This window comes from Pseudophryne corroboree, unplaced genomic scaffold, assembly GCF_028390025.1.
Source record: "Pseudophryne corroboree isolate aPseCor3 unplaced genomic scaffold, aPseCor3.hap2 scaffold_1009, whole genome shotgun sequence".
Lineage (NCBI taxonomy): Eukaryota > Metazoa > Chordata > Amphibia > Anura > Myobatrachidae > Pseudophryne > Pseudophryne corroboree.
Genome location: NW_026967636.1, coordinates 161,873 through 180,073, shown reverse-complemented (window position 1 = coordinate 180,073; position 18,201 = coordinate 161,873). Strand labels below are relative to the sequence as shown.

Genomic DNA, 18,201 nt, shown 5'->3' with positions numbered 1-18,201 from the left:
CACCAGAAGAGCAATACAAAATGTACAAGTGATATATTAAAATCATCTTTCCAGCTTGAATTTCAATGATGCATTGGGGCAACGATTTTGTGAGAAACATCTTCACCCTTAAATAAAGATTTTCTTAATTCCTTACCTGTGTGCTAATTAGATATCACCTTGTTTTCACATTAAACAGACTTCCACATGAGAAAGCAGCAAGGATGCAGTGGCGTTAATGTTTCCTGGTGTCAACCTGTATTATTTCAGTAGACATTGAAATGAGGATGCATCTTGCTGCCTTTCCAATGAAGCAAGTTTAATTTAGTAATAGGTGAAAAACCATCCTTACAAAGGTGTTAATCAGAGACTTGGCTTTGTGGACACTTTTCAGAGAACAAATTTGTTAGCATAAAAATAAAGCCAGAAAATGAAGAGCTGTTTAATCACTCGATTGGATTTTTCTGCCAGCATATTTTTTTTCTCTGCAACCCACTGCTAAATTGTGCTTCCTAGCTGTTTTTTATAAAATCACTGAATCAAATCTGATTACATCAGAGAAGGCCATGTACCCTACACCATAAGAGGAGGTTTGAAATTTTGACTTGTCTACTTAAATATCACCAAAATCTGATCACAAGGTTAATTACGTCCCTGGGTGGGATTGAACCACCAACCTTTTGGTTAATAGCCAAACACACTAACCGATTGCGCCACAGAGACACTTTGCAAAAAGTACATACTGACAAAGGCTAATAAGCATACATCTAGAACGTTTCCTAGAAAAACATTAAAAAATCAATAATCTGGAGAGTTTTTGTAAGATGTTTCATCCATCAACCAACGAATAAACACATTGGTACTTTCCCATGATGAGTGAGTTCTTCAGGATCTCTTGCACTTACATGTGCAGCAAAGTACTGCAATGGAAGCATGCTGGACCCATAACCCAGAGGTAGGCAGATTGAAACTATCCTTTGCTATATGAATTTTTTTTGTTAATTTAAGTAATCAAAACTGGGATTGATATTTTTGCTTTTATTTTTACTTAAAGTACAATAACTTTTACCATTTTAATTTGTTTTAATAGTATATTGACAGTATAGTTTTCTTTCAAAAATCCACTTAATTTTCTTTACCCTATTATTAAAATGGTAATTGACAAAAAAAACTACATTGTCACCAGAAGAGCAATACAAAATGTACAAGTGATATATTAAAATCATCTTTCCAGCTTGAATTTCAATGATGCATTGGGGCAACAATTTTGTGAGAAACATCTTCACCCTTAAATAAAGATTTTCGTAATTTCTTACCTGTGTGCTAATTAGATATCACCTTGTTTTCACATTAAACAGACTTCCACATGAGAAAGCAGCAAGGATGCAGTGGCGTTAATGTTTCCTGGTGTCAACCTGTATTATTTCAGTAGACATTGAAATGAGGATGCATCTTGCTGCCTTTCCAATGAAGCAAGTTTAATTTAGTAATAGGTGAAAAACCATCCCTACAAAGGTGTTAATCAGAGACTTGGCTTTGTGGACACTTTTCAGAGAACAAATTTGTTAGCATAAAAATAAAGCCAGAAAATGAAGAGCTGTTTAATCACGCAATTTGATTTTTTTGCCAGCATATTTCTTTTTCTCTGCAACCCACTGCTAAATTGTGCTTCCTAGATGTTTTTATAAAATCACTGAATCAAATCTAACTCTGATTACATTAGAGAAGGCCAGGTACCCTACACCATAACAGGGGGTATGAAATTTGACTTGTCTACTTAAAGATCACCAAAATCTGATAACAAGGTCAATTAGGTCCCTGGGTGGGATTGAACCACCAACCTTTTGGTTAATAGCCGTACATACTAACTGATTGCGCCACAGAGACACTTTGCAAACGTTCATACTGACAAAGGCTAATAAGCATTCATCTAAAACGTTTCCTAGAAAAACTTTAAAAAGTCAATAATCTGGAGAGTTTTTGTAAGATGTTTCTTCCATCAACCAACGAAGAAACACATTGGTACTTTCCCATGATGATTGAGTGCTTCAGGATCTCTTGCACTTACATGTGCAGCAGAGTACTGCAATGGAAGCATGCTGGGCCCATAACCCAGAGGTAGGCAGATTGAAACTATCCTCTGCTATATGCATTTTTTTGTTTGTTAATTAAAGTAATCCAAAACTGTGATTGATATTTTGGCTCTTTTATTTTTACTTAAAGTACAATAACTTTTGGGGCGTGGCCTGGAGGCTGACTGAACAAGCTGCGTTTCCAGTGAGCTCCTAGGGATCTGGGAGTTTCACTAATATAAAGCACAGAACAACACCAACTTTTTACCCCTACACAGCCCTATTAGCCTCCCCAGGACAGCGGAGCAGGCAGTGAGTGTGAGCTGCGGAATCGGGGAGCCGGTTTTCTGGCTCCCGCGGATTGCGGCCTACTCGCTGCACTGAAGCCGGGACCTAAATTTTCACACTGTCCCCGGGCCGGGCGGACGGAAGTCTCGGGACGTCGGAGGAAGTCACCCAGACCTTGTCCTGTGCTGGGACTCAGTACAGCTCCCCGGACGGACCTCGTTGGCTGACGAGGGGGACCCGAGACGCGACGGGGGCCGAGACGCAGGCTCCAGAGTAAACGCGGCGGCCATCTTGGAAGACGGGAAACGGGAGGAGAGGCGGCGGTGACCCGGAGGAGACGTGCGGAGGCCCGCGGAGGTGAGCGACCTGCAGCCTAGACCCCTAGGGGGTGGCTGCACCTCTCCCCCCTTATATAACTCGGCCGCTGCTGTTGAGGATAGCCGGCCCGACTGGGACCCCCTCTCGCCTACCAATCAGACAAAAAACAGCTCTGTGTGCGCTCCTATATACATCTGGGGCCCGGGATCAATCAATTGAGCTGGAGTCAGGGGTGCAGTGAGAGGGAAAAAAAAACAAAAAAAAAAACCCTCCTGTTGCAGGCTACTGTGCGGCGGACATCTTAGGTCTTGGGACCCCCGCAGCGACGTATAACAGGAGGCCTGTAGACGCCGGACTTGGTGAGCTATCTCACTGGCCTGACCCTCCTTAACGCAGCCCGCACTCATCATAGGCGGACGACCGCAATAAAGAGCTATAAGCGGGGTGTCGGAGGGGCCATAATACAGACATACTAGCAGTAGTGCCCTGGGACCTGTGTCTGACAGGTTATAAACTCCGACCAAGAGTACTAAACAGTCTACTGAGGAGTATCGGCTGAATGGGCCGCTGGTAGTCACGCTCTTGGGGTTGGCTCCGTAGTACAGTACATACCTGCACACCTGAACAGGAACTGATTATTACGATTGATATCTCCCGGACAGGGGAATACATCGCTACCCGACCTGGTGCACTCACCCTGCCCGTGCGGCACTGAGATGTGATTTCTTCGCTACAATGTCCTCCTAATACCTCCCCGCAACCATTTTAGCTAATACATACCTACACCGGGTCGCCATATTGAGAGATTGAAGACACCTGGGCTACCTTAATACCGCATCCGTCCAATCTTCGTGTAGACAGAAGCCATGGCTCCGAAGAAGAATAAAGCCTCCAAAACGGTCAATCAAGTCGCCTTTTTCAAACCCTCCTCTTTCCGTAACAAACCCTCAGAAGCTGAAACCCCTGGGGGGGGCCCCTCTCCTCAGCCCAAGCGGTCCTCTCTTTTACCCACTGAGCCTCCTTCCAGCGACGCATCTCCTTCAATGCGGCTTGAAGACGGTGAAGCTTTAACAGTCGGCAGTATGAAGCTCTTGCTACATCAATTTAAGGATGACGTGACATCTGAATTTAGAGCCATGCTGAAATCCTGCCAGAGCTCCATCGATGACCTGGGTGAGAGAACAAACCAACTGGAAACTAAGATGGGCGAGGTAGTCGGTTCACACAATTCGCTGATAGACTCTCATGATACCCTGGAGGGTGAAGTGAATTTCTTGCGTGATAAAGTAGCGGACTTGGAAGATCGCTCGCGTAGGAACAATCTGAAACTCAGAGGGGTCCCAGACTCGATCTCTAACAGTAGTCTCCACGATTACACCATGGAGATCTTCAAAAAACTGTTGCCTACTGCCAGCTCCTCAGATCTTTTGTTGGATCGAATACATCGAATCCCCAAGGCCCGTGGTGCCCCAGAAGGATCGTCTAAAGATGTTCTGATGAGGGTACACTTCTACCATATAAAGGAATCCTTGCTTAAGGCGGCTCGACCATCCTCCGATACGGCAGAAGCCTTGGGAAAACTTCAACTATATGGGGACTTGTCGCAATACACTCTCAATAAAAGACGCTCCTTCCAACCGGTCACTACTATCCTTCGGAAGTCTGGTATCCTTTATAGGTGGGGCTTCCCTACTCGCCTGTTGATCTCCAGAGACGGTTCTACCATAGCCGTCTCGTCGGCTGACGAGGGCCTGAAGCTCCTTCGTAAATGGAACCTGGGGGGAGACCCCGGGCCCAGTTCTCCTGACCATCGACTTCAGCAGGACTGGTCGACGGTTGAGAAGTAATGGTACACCGGTCACTCTTACAAGCCATGGGTGCCTTTGCCTGGATTGAAGTCCCGGGCCTTGGTAGTCGACGGCAAAGACGGCTACGAGAGAGATTTAAGCCGGCTAATGCCGCAGAAAGAGTTATACTCTGTTTGTTACTCACAGTATTATAGTAGACATTAATGTATGAGCAGTACAGAATTAATTTGCTGTCTTTTTTCCTACTAATTTTCAGCTTGATATTCTTATTATCACAGTTTTCATATAATGATTGGCGTTGTATATCTATGTGGCACTGGACCCTAAGGCTATGGGAATGATAGGCCGTGTGGGTGTATTTACACCGAGATGTACAATCCTCGTCTGTTAGGTTGCGGGGAGGTTGGCCACCAACCTCTCTATTCCATTAGGTGGGGCGCTGGATGTTTTGGCGCCTTACTGCGGCCCCATATCTTTATGGGGTCTGTTTCTTTTCTTTTTTTCTCATAATTCTCCTTTGTCTACCCCAGTTTGTTTCCCCTATGTGTCTTGTCTTCCCCAGGGTTCTGTTCCTAGACGATGGACTCAGCGGTTGATGGCTCCTGCACTGCTCTGTCATGGTCAGGTTAGTCTCACTCAATGTTAAGGGATTAAATTCCCCACAGAAACGTAAATTAGCGCTGTCCTCCTTCTATAAAATGAAGGCAAATGTAGTTGCGGTTCAAGAAACCCACTTCAAAAAATTAGATCCCCCTAGATTTCAAGATAACCGCTTCCCTACTTGCCAATGGCCCTACAAAAAAGGCTGGAGTGGCGATACTTTTTTCTTCAAACTGCACTTTCACTTTAGAGTCCCAAATTTCAGATACAGAGGGTCGATATCTCATTTTGATAGGGTTGCTGGAGAATATTATGGTCACTCTAGTATCATGCTATGCCCCTAACACCGGTCAGCTCACTTTCTGCAGGAAACTATGTGCTCTGATACAGAAACATACTAAGGGGTCGGTTATGATTTTGGGGGATTTCAACCTAGTGGTCGACCCCCTATTAGACAGATCTAGTTCTATTGGAGGTGTTCGGTTGGGGGGTCGGAATGCTTGGGACGGGAGGCCTAGCCTCCGCCAGTTACTTGGGGAATTTGACCTATATGATGCATGGAGGACTAGGCATCCCACAGAGAAGGATTATTCCTTCTACTCACATGTACACAGCACATACTCCAGGATAGACCTGGCTCTGACAAACAAAGAGACTCTGACGGCTATCAGGGAAATCAAAATATTGCCAATGACCTGGTCTGATCATTCCCCGGTACTGGTGGTATGGGAATTGGAGACTGGTGGGACTCCCCCAGGGCCTTGGAGACTGGGGAGGTTCCTGCTCAATAATCCTGACGCCCTTAGCACTATTCGACAATCTATACAAATTTATCTTGACACAAATAAATCAGAAGATACATCGACCTTTAACAACTGGTGCTCTTTTAAAGCGGTGATTCGAGGCATAGCCATCCAGACTGCTGCCAGACTTAAACGCTCCCAACAGGCGGAACGCCTGGCTGCTGATAAGGAGGCTGCCAGACTGGAATCATTACATAAAGCGAACCCGCTCAATAAGACTACCCATAAGCTTTTATTAGCCGCCCGGGAAAAAGTGAACATTTTCTCCCTTAGGGAGGTCCAGCGCAATATTACTAGATTAAATCAGAGGTTCTATGCACTAGGTAATAAAGCGGGACGCCTTTTGGCTCGGAAGCTACAGTCTAAACGAGCTAGAGCCAGGATACACTATGTCTGTTCTGCGTCGGGATCTAGAGTATCTGACCCCTATGCTATAGCACACACCTTTGCAGAGTATTACTCCCAGCTATATGACTTAAGATCTGACCCGTCCACCCCCCAACCCAGAGCGGTTGATATTCAGTCGTTTCTGAAAGAAATTTCCCTGCCAACAGTAGACTCCGCGACTAGCCTGTTCCTAAGCGCCCCCTGGACATTAGAAGAATTAGACACAGCTGTCTCTGGTCTCCCGAAGGACAAAGCCCCAGGCCCTGATGGCTTCCCCCCCAATTTCTATAAAGTATATAAGAATGACTTGGCTCCCCTACTGCTGTCTGTTTTCAACGAGGCATCGGACGTGGGAAAATTTCCCAAAGAAATGCTGGAGGCACAGATAGTTGCCATTCCAAAACCCGGCAAACCCCCCACAGCAGTACAAAATTACCGGCCTATAGCCTTGTTGAACACAGACGTTAAGCTCTTTGCAAAATTAATTGCCAACCGTCTTTCCCCTCTACTCCCTTCTCTCATAGCGGCTGACCAAGTGGGCTTTGTCCCGGGCAGACAGGCTCCGGACAACACCCGGAGGGTGTTTAACATTCTCGAACACTGTGACGCACAGGAAACACCCCTCCTTATTCTCTCTCTAGATGCCGAAAAGGCGTTTGATAGACTCCATTGGGGATATCTCAGAGCTGTTTTAGATAAATATCGGTTCGCTGGGAGGTTCTTGGATTCTGTCTTTGCTCTGTACTCCGCCCCTTCTGCAAGGGTGTTTGTTAACGGTTGTATGTCAGGGACTTTTAATATCACAAATGGAACCAGACAGGGCTGTCCCCTGTCACCCCTTATATTCGCTTTAGCTATTGAGCCACTAGCTGAGAGAATTAGGACTGAATCGAAGATTACTGGCCCAGAAATTGGGGGTTTAACCCACAAGATCAATTTATTTGCTGACGACATCTTGCTCTGCTTAACCAGCCCTGATACCTCATTGGCTGCGCTACATGACGTGCTGAACCGTTACTCTAATATTTCATATTATAAGTTGAACACGACCAAGACGGAGGCCCTACCGCTTCACATACCACCACGTACGGTGACCCGACTTAAAGATCTATACCGTTATGCTTGGCAGGTCAGATCCATTAAGTACTTGGGTATCCACCTCTCCTTGGACAGAGACCTGTATGACTGTAATTATGTACCCCTTCTTAGCGCCTTTGGAAAATTAATAAAAGAATGGTCCCTCCATGAAATATCTTGGCTAGGAAGAATCTCCGCGACCAAGATGATACTACTCCCTAAACTTCTTTATTTGTTCCGAGCTATACCTCGCAACTTCCCCAGACCCCTCCTGGTGAAAGCTAATGCAATTTTTTCGCAGTATATATGGAAGGGGGCGAGGCCCCGCATAGCTAGACAGGTCCTGATGTTGCCTAAAATGGTGGGGGGGGTGGCATACCCTAACCTGGAAGCGTACCACTCCGCGTGCCTTCTCAGCCAGGCTCGAGATTGGTTCAACTTGCACAGCCCCAAACCATGGGTCCTTATAGAACGGTCCTTTTTGGGTTCGATAGACTTGAGAGATTTGTTTCTGCTGCCTGCTCAAAGTGTCCCTAAGCGACCAGGCCCGGGGGAATCGGTTAGATGTACCCTGAAGCTCTGGCATAATGTTGCTGCGTCTGATCCGAAAATTGCATTGCCTGCGGCTGACTTAGAAATCAAGACTATTACTAATCTCATACCCAACCTGGGATTGGACAATTGGATCCGCGCTGGGGTTGTGCATTTGGGAGACCTATACTCGGGGGGAGGGTTGGTGCCCTTTTCTAAGTTATTAAGTAAATCGGGTATCCCGAGGCAGGACTTCTTCAAATACTTGCAGGTTCGGCACTGGCTGCAGTCCTGTGGGAAAGAGGGGGGGCGCCCGTCCCCCTTCCGGCCTCCCTCCGCCTCCGGCTATCTTCTCCAGACCATAGGGGTGGAATATCAAAATGGTACCAGTATATAACCCTCCTCTCTAAAAGGGGTAAGTTTCCTTCACAGCTGAAGTGGGAGAGGGATCTCTCCATTGATCTGCGGGAGGAGGAGTGGGATTCCATCTCCTCGAGGTGCTTTGGGATATCGAGATGCCTCCAGCACTCGGAGATGTACTTCAAACTGTGCCAAAGGGCGTACTTTACTCCACAGCCACTCCATACCATTTGGCCTTCTGTTTCCAGGTTATGCTGGAGGAATTGCGGCCTCGTGGGTAATATCCTACATGTTTTCTGGGAGTGCCCTGTTTTGGGGTCGCTGTGGACTGAAGTGTTCTCCCTTCTCCGAGAAGTGTTGGGGGTGGAGATCCCTATGACCCCTATGTTCGCCCTATTTCATTATTCCTCACCCGACCTTATGCGCTGCGACAGATATATTGCTGGCCATATCCTCATATCTACAAAGGCCGCAATAGGACAGCTTTGGAAAACACCAAATGTACCCACGCTCCACGCTATTGTCAACAGCACACATAAACACTATTTGTTTGAAACATCGGGGGGTTACGGTGTCATCTCACCACCCTCAGTACTGAATCACTGGCTGAAGTGGAAAATATTTCGGGAACGGGCAGGGCTACCTATGGTCGTTGCTAACCCTATAACCTGGTCACAGTTACACTCCCCACAATCAGCGGATGCCTGAGTATTACTGCTATATTTAGTACATATTTCACTGTTAATTAGGATCGATATTTGATCAGATGTCTTGGGAACGTTCTCATCAGTGGAACATAACCCGTGTCTTTGTTGTCCCCTATGTGTCTCAATGTGTTGTCTCTCTTCTTGTTCTACTCTATCTTCTTTTTCTCTATCTGTTAGATTTTAGTTCTATATATGTGTTCGGCCGGATTCGGCGGTACATGATTATGACATTGTAAACATTGTTGCACTGTTAATGCATGGTAACATCTCTGCTTGTTATTTTGTTCAGTCAATGCATACTTATATTGGAACATGGGTGTGCTGCCGTGCCCGGCTGGGTATATTATTGTTCAAAAAATAAATAAAAACTATTGATTAAAAAAAAAAGTACAATAACTTTTACCATTTTAATTTGTTTTAATAGTATATTGACAGTATTGTTTTCTTTCAAAAATCCACTTCATTTTCTTTACCCTATTATTATAATGGTAATTGACAAAAACAAACTACATTGTCACCAGAAGAGCAATACAAAATGTACAAGTGATATATTAAAATCATCTTTCCAGCTTGAATTTCAATGATGCATTGGGGCAACGATTTTGTGAGAAACATCTTCACCCTTAAATAAAGATTTTCTTAATTCCTTACCTGTGTGCTAATTAGATATCACCTTGTTTTCATATTAAACAGACTTCCACATGAGAAAGCAGCAAGGATGCAGTGGCGTTAATGTTTCCTGGTGTCAACCTGTATTATTTCAGTAGACATTGAAATGAGGATGCATCTTGCTGCCTTTCCAATGAAGCAAGTTTAATTTAGTAATAGGTGAAAAAACCATCCTTACAAAGGTGTTAATCAGAGACTTTGGCTTTGTGGACACTTTTCAGAGAACAAATTTGTTAGCATAAAAATAAAGCCAGAAAATAAAGAGCTGTTTAATCACTCAATTGGATTTTTCTGCTAGCATATTTTTTTTCTCTGCAACCCACTGCTAAATTGTGCTTCCTAGCTGTTTTTATAAAATCACTGAATCAAATCTAACTCTGATTACATCAGAGAAGGCCAAGTACCCTACACCATAACAGGGGGTTTGAAATTTTGACTTGTCTATTTAAAGATCACCAAAATCTGATAACAAGGTCAATTAGGTCCCTGGGTGGGATTGAACCACCAACCTTTTGGTTAATAGCCGTACATACTAACTGATTGCGCCACAGAGACACTTTGCAAAAGTTCATACTGACAAAGGCTAATAAGCATTCATCTAAAACGTTTCCTAGAAAAACTTTAAAAAGTCAATAATCTGGAGAGTTTTTGTAAGATGTTTCTTCCATCAACCAACGAAGAAACACATTGGTACTTTCCCATGATGAGTGAGTGCTTCAGGATCTCTTGCACTTACATGTGCAGCAGAGTACTTCAATGGAAGCATGCTGGGCCCATAACCCAGAGGTAGGCAGATTGAAACTATCCTCTGCTATATGCATTTTTTTTTGTTAATTAAAGTAATCCAAAACTGGGATTGATATTTTGTCTCTTTTATTTTTACTTAAAGTACAATAACTTTTACCATTTTAATTTGTTTTAATAGTATATTGACAGTATTGTTTTCTTTCAAAAATCCACTTAATTTTCTTTACCCTATTATTAAAATGGTAATTGACAAAAAAAACTACATTGTCACCAGAAGAGCAATACAAAATGTACAAGTGATATATTAAAATCATCTTTCCAGCTTGAATTTCAATGATGCATTGGGGCAACAATTTTGTGAGAAACGTCTTCACCCTTAAATAAAGATTTTCGTAATTTCTTACCTGTGTGCTAATTAGATATCACCTTGTTTTCACATTAAACAGACTTCCACATGAGAAAGCAGCAAGGATGCAGTGGCGTTAATGTTTCCTGGTGTCAACCTGTATTATTTCAGTAGACATTGAAATGAGGATGCATCTTGCTGCCTTTCCAATGAAGCAAGTTTAATTTAGTAATAGGTGAAAAACCATCCCTACAAAGGTGTTAATCAGAGACTTGGCTTTGTGGACACTTTTCAGAGAACAAATTTGTTAGCATAAAAATAAAGCCAGAAAATGAAGAGCTGTTTAATCACGCAATTTGATTTTTTTGCCAGCATATTTCTTTTTCTCTGCAACCCACTGCTAAATTGTGCTTCCTAGATGTTTTTATAAAATCACTGAATCAAATCTAACTCTGATTACATCAGAGAAGGCCAGGTACCCTACACCATAACAGGGGGTATGAAATTTGACTTGTCTACTTAAAGATCACCAAAATCTGATAACAAGGTCAATTAGGTCCCTGGGTGGGATTGAACCACCAACCTTTTGGTTAATAGCCGTACATACTAACTGATTGCGCCACAGAAACCCTTTTACTTGCCTTACAGAGCAGCTCTGGAGCTGTTACAGTGCCCAGCTGCTGCAAGAAATCAGCTTGAATGCTTAAGGGGCTGGGGCATAGCCAACATGAGCCCCACACCGAAGGAGGGTGGAGGTGTTTAATGCGAACTAGGGGTCATCCAAGCGCCGCAAAAGGCCGCCATGCCCTGCACGCCCCTTTTCTCTTTTCATATGCAGACGAGGGTTGAAGCCAACTTTGACCCACTGCTTGGATGACATCACCATATGCAAATCCATCTGCTGCAGGCCTTCCCCCAGGAATGCTTGCACTAGTTGTTGCATTTGGTTTGTTGTTTGGGGGTGCTTCAGTATTAGGCTGCCTTCTGCCCTCCCATGTTCATCTGAAAATATGTGTTCTCCCTGCAGTTGTTGTCCCCAGATGAGAGTTCCCTTGTGCTGCCTCAGTTGAATCTCCTTTACTTGACAGAGATGTGCCTGAGCAGCGGCCCTCCCCAGCTCTATCCCAAATCATACTTATTTTGCATAGGAGATACCATGGTCATGAAGATTGTTCTCCCAGGGTGAGGTTCATTCATTGCATTCTGGGTATGCTGACCCCTATGATTTCCCCAAATGTGGGAACTCGCCTGCATTATTTGTGGTAGTGGGGGACTGTGTTTGTGCTTTCCTCTGGTCAGCTCTGGTAAAAGTCAGATTTCTTTGTCTCAGATCTTCCTCTAGCCTTGTTCTTTTTTCTAGAGTTCCCTTGCGCTGCCTCAGTTGGATCTCCTTCACTTGACAGGGGGGTACCCGAGCAGCAACCCTCCCCAGCTCTAGCCCAACTCCTACTTACCTGCCAGGTGAGATACTATGATCATGAAGGTGCTTCTCCCAGGGCAAGGCTCACCCATTGCACTCTGGGTGTGCTGCTCCTGCGATTTCCCCAAATGTGGGAAACTTGACTGCATAATTTGTGTTTCCCCAGGTCGGCTCTCGTATAATTCAGATCTCTTTGTCTCAGGTCTCTCTCCAGCCTAGTTTGCTGTCTGTTTCCACTTCTCTTTTCTTGAGCCGCTCCCTTCTATGCCCTTGCGCACTATCCTGACTTCTCCCGTCTGCTTACTTTGTGCTTTCCAATGCACAATGCAAACTACAGGTAGTACTGCAGGGCCCACACCCTTTTACTTGCCTTACAGAGCTGCTCTGGGGCTGTTACAGTGCCCAGCTGCTGCAAGAAATCAGCTTGAATGCTTCAGGGGCTGGGGCATAGCCAACATGAGCCCCACACCGAAGGAGGGTGGAGGTGTTTAATGCGAACTAGGGGTCATCCAAGCGCCGCAAAAGGCCGCCATGCCCTGCACGCCCCTTTTCTCTTTTCATATGAAACGAGGGTTGAAGCCAACTTTGACCCACTGCTTGGATGGCATTACCATATGCAAATCAATCTGCTGCAGGCCTTCCCCCAGGAATGCTTGCACTAGTTGTTGCATTTGGTTTGTTGTTTGGGGGTGCTTCAGTATTAGGCAGCCTTCTGCCCTCCCATGTTCATCTGAAAATATGTGTTCTCCCTGCAGTTGTTGTCCCCAGATGAGAGTTCCCTTGTGCTGCCTCAGTTGAATCTCCTTTACTTGACAGAGATGTGCCTGAGCAGCGGCCCTCCCCAGCTCTATCTCAAATCATACTTATTTTGCATAGGAGATACCATGGTCATGAAGATTGTTCTCCCAGGGTGAGGTTCATTCATTGCATTCTGGGTATGCTGACCCCTGTGATTTCCCCAAATGTGGGAAACTCGACTGCATTATTTGTGGTAGTGGGGGACTGTGTTTGTGCTTTCCTCTGGTCAGCTCTGGTAAAAGTCAGATTTCTTTGTCTCAGATCTTCCTCTAGCCTTGTTCTTCTTTCGAGAGTTCCCTTGTGCTGCCTCAGTTGGATCTCCTTCACTTGACAGGGGGGTGCACGAGCAGCGACCCTCCCCAGCTCTAGCCCAACTCCTATTTACCTGCCAGGTGAGATACTATGATCAGGAAGGTGCTTCTCCCAGGGCAAGGCTCACCCATTGCACTCTGGGTGTGCTGCTCCTGCGATTTCCCCAAATGTGGGACACTTGACTGCATAATTTGTGTTTCCTCTGGTCGGCTCTCGTATAATTCAGATCTCTTTGTCTCAGGTCTTTCTCCAGCCTAGTTTGCTGTCTGTTTCCACTTCTCTTTTCTTGAGCCGCTCCCTTCTATGCAGTTGCGCACTATCCTGACCTCTCCCGTCTGCTTTCTTTGTGCCTTCCAACGCACAATGCATACTACAGGTAGTGCTGCAGGGCCCACACCCTTTTACATGCTTTACAGAGCAACTCTGGAGCTGTTACAGTGCCCAGCTGCTGCAAGAAATCATCTTGAATGCTTCAGGGGCTGGGGCATAGCCAACATGAGCCCCACACCGAAGTAGGGGTCATCCAAGCGCCACAAAAGGACACCATGCCCTGCACATCCCTTTTTTCTTTTCATATGCAGACGAGGGTTGAAGCCAACTTTGACCCACTGCTTGGATGACATCACCATATGCAAATCCATCTGCTGCAGGCCTTCCCCCAGGAATGCTTGCACTAGTTGTTGCATTTGGTTTGTTGTTTGGGGGTGCTTCAGTATTAGGCAGCCTTCTGCCCTCCCATGTTCATCTGAAAATATGTGTTCTCCCTGCAGTTGTTGTCCCCAGATGAGAGTTCCCTTGTGCTGCCTCAGTTGAATCTCCTTTACTTGACAGAGATGTGCCTGAGCAGCGGCCCTCCCCAGCCCTATCCCAAATCATACTTATTTTGCATAGGAGATACCATGGTCATGAAGATTGTTCTCCCAGGGTGAGGTTCATTCATTGCATTCTGGGTATGCTGACCCCTGTGATTTCCCCAAATGTGGGAAACTCGACTGCATTATTTGTGGTAGTGGGGGACTGTGTTTGTGCTTTCTTCTGGTCAACTCTGGTAAAAATCAGATTTCTTTGTCTCAGATCTTCCTCTAGCCTTGTTCCTCTTTCGAGAGTTCCCTTGTGCTGCCTCAGTTGGATCTCCTTCACTTGACAGGGGGGTACCCGAGCAGCGACCCTCCCCAGCTCTAGCCCAACTCCTACTTACCTGCCAGGTGAGATACTATGATCATGTAGGTGCTTCTCCCAGGGCAAGGCTCTCCCATTGCACTCTGGGTGTGCTGCCCCTGTGATTTCCCCAAATGTGGGAAACTTGACTGCATAATTTGTGTTTCCCCTGGTCGTCTCTCGTATAATTCAGATCTCTTTGTCTCAGGTCTTTCTCCAGCCTAGTTTGCTGTCTGTTTCCACTTCTCTTTTCTTGAGCCGCTCCCTTCTATGCCCTTGCGCACTATCCTGACTTCTCCCGTCTGCTTACTTTGTGCCTTCCAACACACAATGCAAACTACAGGTAGTGCTGCAGGGCCCACACCCTTTTACTTGCCTCACAGAGCAGCTCTGGAGCTGTTACAGTACCCAGCTGCTGCAAGAAATCAGCTTGAATGCTTCAGGGGCTGGGGCATTGCCAACATGAGCCCCACACCGAAGGAGGGTGGGGGTGTTTAATGCGAACTAAGGGTCACCCAAGCGCCGCAAAAGGCCGCCATGCCCTGCACGCCCCTTTTCTCTTTTCATATGCAGACGAGGGTTGAAGCCAACTTTGACCCACTGCTTGGATGGCATTACCATATGCAAATCAATCTGCTGCAGGCCTTCCCCCAGGAATGCTTGCACTAGTTGTTGCATTTGGTTTGTTGTTTGGGGGTGCTTCAGTATTAGGCAGCCTTCTGCCCTCCCATGTTCATCTGAAAATATGTGTTCTCCCTGCAGTTGTTGTCCCCAGATGAGAGTTCCCTTGTGCTGCCTCAGTTGAATCTCCTTTACTTGACAGAGATGTGCCTGAGCAGCGGCCATCCCCAGCCCTATCCCAAATCATACTTATTTTGCATAGGAGATACCATGGTCATGAAGATTGTTCTCCCAGGGTGAGGTTCATTCATTGCATTCTGGTTATGCTGACCCCTGTGATTTCCCCAAATGTGGGAAACTCGACTGCATTATTTGTGGTAGTGGGGGACTGTGTTTGTGCTTTCCTCTGCTCAGCTCTGGTAAAAGTCAGATTTCTTTGTCTCAGATCTTCCTCTAGCCTTGTTCTTCTTTCGAGAGTTCCCTTGTGCTGCCTCAGTTGGATCTCCTTCACTTGACAGGGGGGTGCCTGAGCAGCGACCCTCCCCAGCTCTAGCCCAACTCCTACTTACCTGCCAGGTGAGATACTATGATAAGGAAGGTGCTTCTCCCAGGGCAAGGCTCACCCATTGCACTCTGGGTGTGCTGCTCCTGCGATTTCCCCAAATGTGGGACACTTGACTGCATAATTTGTGTTTCCTCTGGTCGGCTCTCGTATAATTCAGATCTCTTTGTCTCAGGTCTCTCTCCAGCCTAGTTTGCTGTCTGTTTCCACTTCTCTTTTCTTGAACCGCTCCCTTCTATGCCCTTGCGCACTATCCTGACTTCTCCCGTCTGCTTACTTTGTGCCTTCCAACGCACAATGCGAACTACAGGTAGTGCTGCAGGGCCCACACCCTTTTAGTTGCCTTACAGAGCAGCTCTGGAGCTGTTACAGTGCCCAGCTGCTGCAAGAAATCAGCTTGAATGCTTCAGGTGCTGGGGCATAGCCAACATGAGCCCCACACCGAAGGAGGGTGGAGGTGTTTAATGCGAATTAGGGGTCATGCAAGCGCCGCAAAAGGCCGCCATGCCCTGCACATCCCTTTTTTCTTTTCATATGCAGACGTGGGTTGAAGCCAACTTTGACCCACTGCTTGGATGACATCACCATATGCAAATCCATCTGCTGCAGGCCTTCCCCCAGGAATGCTTGCACTAGTTGTTGCATTTGGTTTGTTGTTTGGGGGTGCTTCAGTATTAGGCAGCCTTCTGCCCTCCCATGTTCATCTGAAAATATGTGTTCTCCCTGCAGTTGTTGTCCCCAGATGAGAGTTCCCTTGTGCTGCCTCAGTTGAATCGCCTTTACTTGACAGAGATGTGCCTGAGCAGCGGCCCTCCCCAGCCCTATCCCAAATCATATTTATTTTGCATAGGAGATATCATGGTCATGAAGATTGTTCTCCCAGGGTGAGGTTCATTCATTGCATTCTGGGTATGATGACCCCTGTGATTCCCCCAAATGTGGGAAACTCGACTGCATTATTTGTGGTAGTGGGGGACTGTGTTTGTGCTTTCCTCTGGTCAGCTCTGGTAAAAGTCAGATTTCTTTGTCTCAGATCTTCCTCTAGCCTTGTTCTTCTTTCGAGAGTTCCCTTGTGCTGCCTCAGTTGGATCTCCTTCACTTGACAGGGGGGTGCCCGAGCAGCGACCCTCCCCAGCTCTAGCCCAACTCCTACTTACCTGCCAGGTGAGATACTATGATCATGTAGGTGCTTCTCCCAGGGCAAGGCTCACCCATTGCACTCTGGGTGTGCTGCCCCTTTGATTTCCCCAAATGTGGGAAACTTGACTGCATAATTTGTGTTTCCCCTGGTCGGCTCTCATATAATTCAGATCTCTTTGTCTCAGGTCTCTCTCCAGCCTAGTTTGCTGTCTGTTTCCACTTCTCTTTTCTTGAGCCGCTCCCTTCTATGCCCTTGCGCACTATCCTGACTTCTCCCGTCTGCTAACTTTGTGCCTTCCAACGCACAATGCGAACTACAGGTAGTGCTGCAGGGCCCACACCCTTTTACTTGCCTTACAGAGCAGCTCTGGAGCTGTTACAGTGCCCAGCTGCTGCAAGAAATCAGCTTGAATGCTTCAGGGGCTGGGGCATAGCCAACATGAGCCCCACACCGAATGAGGGTGGAGGTGTTTAATGCGAACTAGGGGTCATCCAAGCGCCGCAAAAGGCCGCCATGCCCTGCACGCCCCTTTTCTCTTTTTTGATATGCAGACGAGGGTTGAAGCCAACTTTGACCCACTGCTTGGATGGCATTACCATATGCAAATCAATCTGCTGCAGGCCTTCCCCCAGGAATGCTTGCACTAGTTGTTGCATTTGGTTTGTTGTTTGGGGGTGCTTCAGTATTAGGCAGCCTTCTGCCCTCCCATGTTCATCTGAAAATATGTGTTCTCCCTGCAGTTGTTGTCCCCAGATGAGAGTTCCCTTGTGCTGCCTCAGTTGAATCTCCTTTACTTGACAGAGATGTGCCTGAGCAGCGGCCCTCCCCAGCCCTATCCCAAATCATACTTATTTTGCATAGGAGATACCATGGTCATGAAGATTGTTCTCCCAGGGTGAGGTTCATTCATTGCATTCTGGGTATGCTGACCCCTGTGATTTCCCCAAATGTGGGAAACTCAACTGCATTATTTGTGGTAGTGGGGGACTGTGTTTGTGCTTTCCTCTGGTCAGCTCTGGTAAAAGTCAGATTTCTTTGTCTCAGATCTTCCTCTAGCCTTGTTCTTCTTTCGAGAGTTCCCTTGTGCTGCCTCAGTTGGATCTCCTTCACTTGACAGGGGGGTGCACGAGCAGCGACCCTCCCCAGCTCTAGCCCAACTCCTATTTACCTGCCAGGTGAGATACTATGATCAGGAAGGTGCTTCTCCCAGGGCAAGGCTCACCCATTGCACTCTGGGTGTGCTGCTCCTGCGATTTCCCCAAATGTGGGACACTTGACTGCATAATTTGTGTTTCCTCTGGTCGGCTCTCATATAATTCAGATCTCTTTGTCTCAGGTCTTTCTCCAGCCTAGTTTGCTGTCTGTTTCCACTTCTATTTTATTGAGCCGTTCCTTTCTTTGCCCTTGCGCACTATCCTGACCTCTCCCGTCTGCTTACTTTGTGCCTTCCAACGCACAATGCATACTACAGGTAGTGCTGCAGGGCCCACACTCTTT

At 46.4% G+C, this 18,201-nt stretch overlaps 11 non-coding genes and 2 pseudogenes across 11 annotated transcripts; 12 read left to right on the top strand and 1 right to left on the bottom strand.

Annotated features, from left to right (window-relative positions):
* Positions 1-628: 628 nt before the first annotated feature.
* TRNAN-AUU (transfer RNA asparagine (anticodon AUU)) lies at positions 629-702 on the bottom strand. Its single transcript has one exon. It is a non-coding gene; the product is annotated as a tRNA-Asn (tRNA).
* Positions 703-11,823: 11,121 nt separating this feature from the next.
* Positions 11,824-11,986, top strand: LOC134987581 (U1 spliceosomal RNA). Its single transcript, XR_010193193.1, has one exon. It is a non-coding gene; the product is annotated as a U1 spliceosomal RNA (small nuclear RNA).
* A 152-nt stretch (positions 11,987-12,138) lies between these two features.
* Positions 12,139-12,290, top strand: LOC134987588 (U1 spliceosomal RNA; annotated as a pseudogene).
* A 681-nt stretch (positions 12,291-12,971) lies between these two features.
* On the top strand, positions 12,972-13,135 carry LOC134987571 (U1 spliceosomal RNA). The gene has a single exon (XR_010193184.1). It is a non-coding gene; the product is annotated as a U1 spliceosomal RNA (small nuclear RNA).
* Positions 13,136-13,287: 152 nt separating this feature from the next.
* On the top strand, positions 13,288-13,450 carry LOC134987594 (U1 spliceosomal RNA). Its single transcript, XR_010193201.1, has one exon. It is a non-coding gene; the product is annotated as a U1 spliceosomal RNA (small nuclear RNA).
* Positions 13,451-14,096: 646 nt separating this feature from the next.
* On the top strand, positions 14,097-14,260 carry LOC134987579 (U1 spliceosomal RNA). The gene has a single exon (XR_010193192.1). It is a non-coding gene; the product is annotated as a U1 spliceosomal RNA (small nuclear RNA).
* Positions 14,261-14,412: 152 nt separating this feature from the next.
* Positions 14,413-14,575, top strand: LOC134987600 (U1 spliceosomal RNA). The gene has a single exon (XR_010193207.1). It is a non-coding gene; the product is annotated as a U1 spliceosomal RNA (small nuclear RNA).
* A 671-nt stretch (positions 14,576-15,246) lies between these two features.
* On the top strand, positions 15,247-15,410 carry LOC134987572 (U1 spliceosomal RNA). Its single transcript, XR_010193185.1, has one exon. It is a non-coding gene; the product is annotated as a U1 spliceosomal RNA (small nuclear RNA).
* Positions 15,411-15,562: 152 nt separating this feature from the next.
* On the top strand, positions 15,563-15,725 carry LOC134987595 (U1 spliceosomal RNA). The gene has a single exon (XR_010193202.1). It is a non-coding gene; the product is annotated as a U1 spliceosomal RNA (small nuclear RNA).
* A 671-nt stretch (positions 15,726-16,396) lies between these two features.
* Positions 16,397-16,560, top strand: LOC134987582 (U1 spliceosomal RNA). The gene has a single exon (XR_010193194.1). It is a non-coding gene; the product is annotated as a U1 spliceosomal RNA (small nuclear RNA).
* Positions 16,561-16,712: 152 nt separating this feature from the next.
* On the top strand, positions 16,713-16,854 carry LOC134987599 (U1 spliceosomal RNA; annotated as a pseudogene).
* A 694-nt stretch (positions 16,855-17,548) lies between these two features.
* Positions 17,549-17,712, top strand: LOC134987570 (U1 spliceosomal RNA). The gene has a single exon (XR_010193183.1). It is a non-coding gene; the product is annotated as a U1 spliceosomal RNA (small nuclear RNA).
* A 152-nt stretch (positions 17,713-17,864) lies between these two features.
* Positions 17,865-18,027, top strand: LOC134987598 (U1 spliceosomal RNA). The gene has a single exon (XR_010193206.1). It is a non-coding gene; the product is annotated as a U1 spliceosomal RNA (small nuclear RNA).
* The last annotated feature ends 174 nt before the right edge of the window (positions 18,028-18,201 follow it).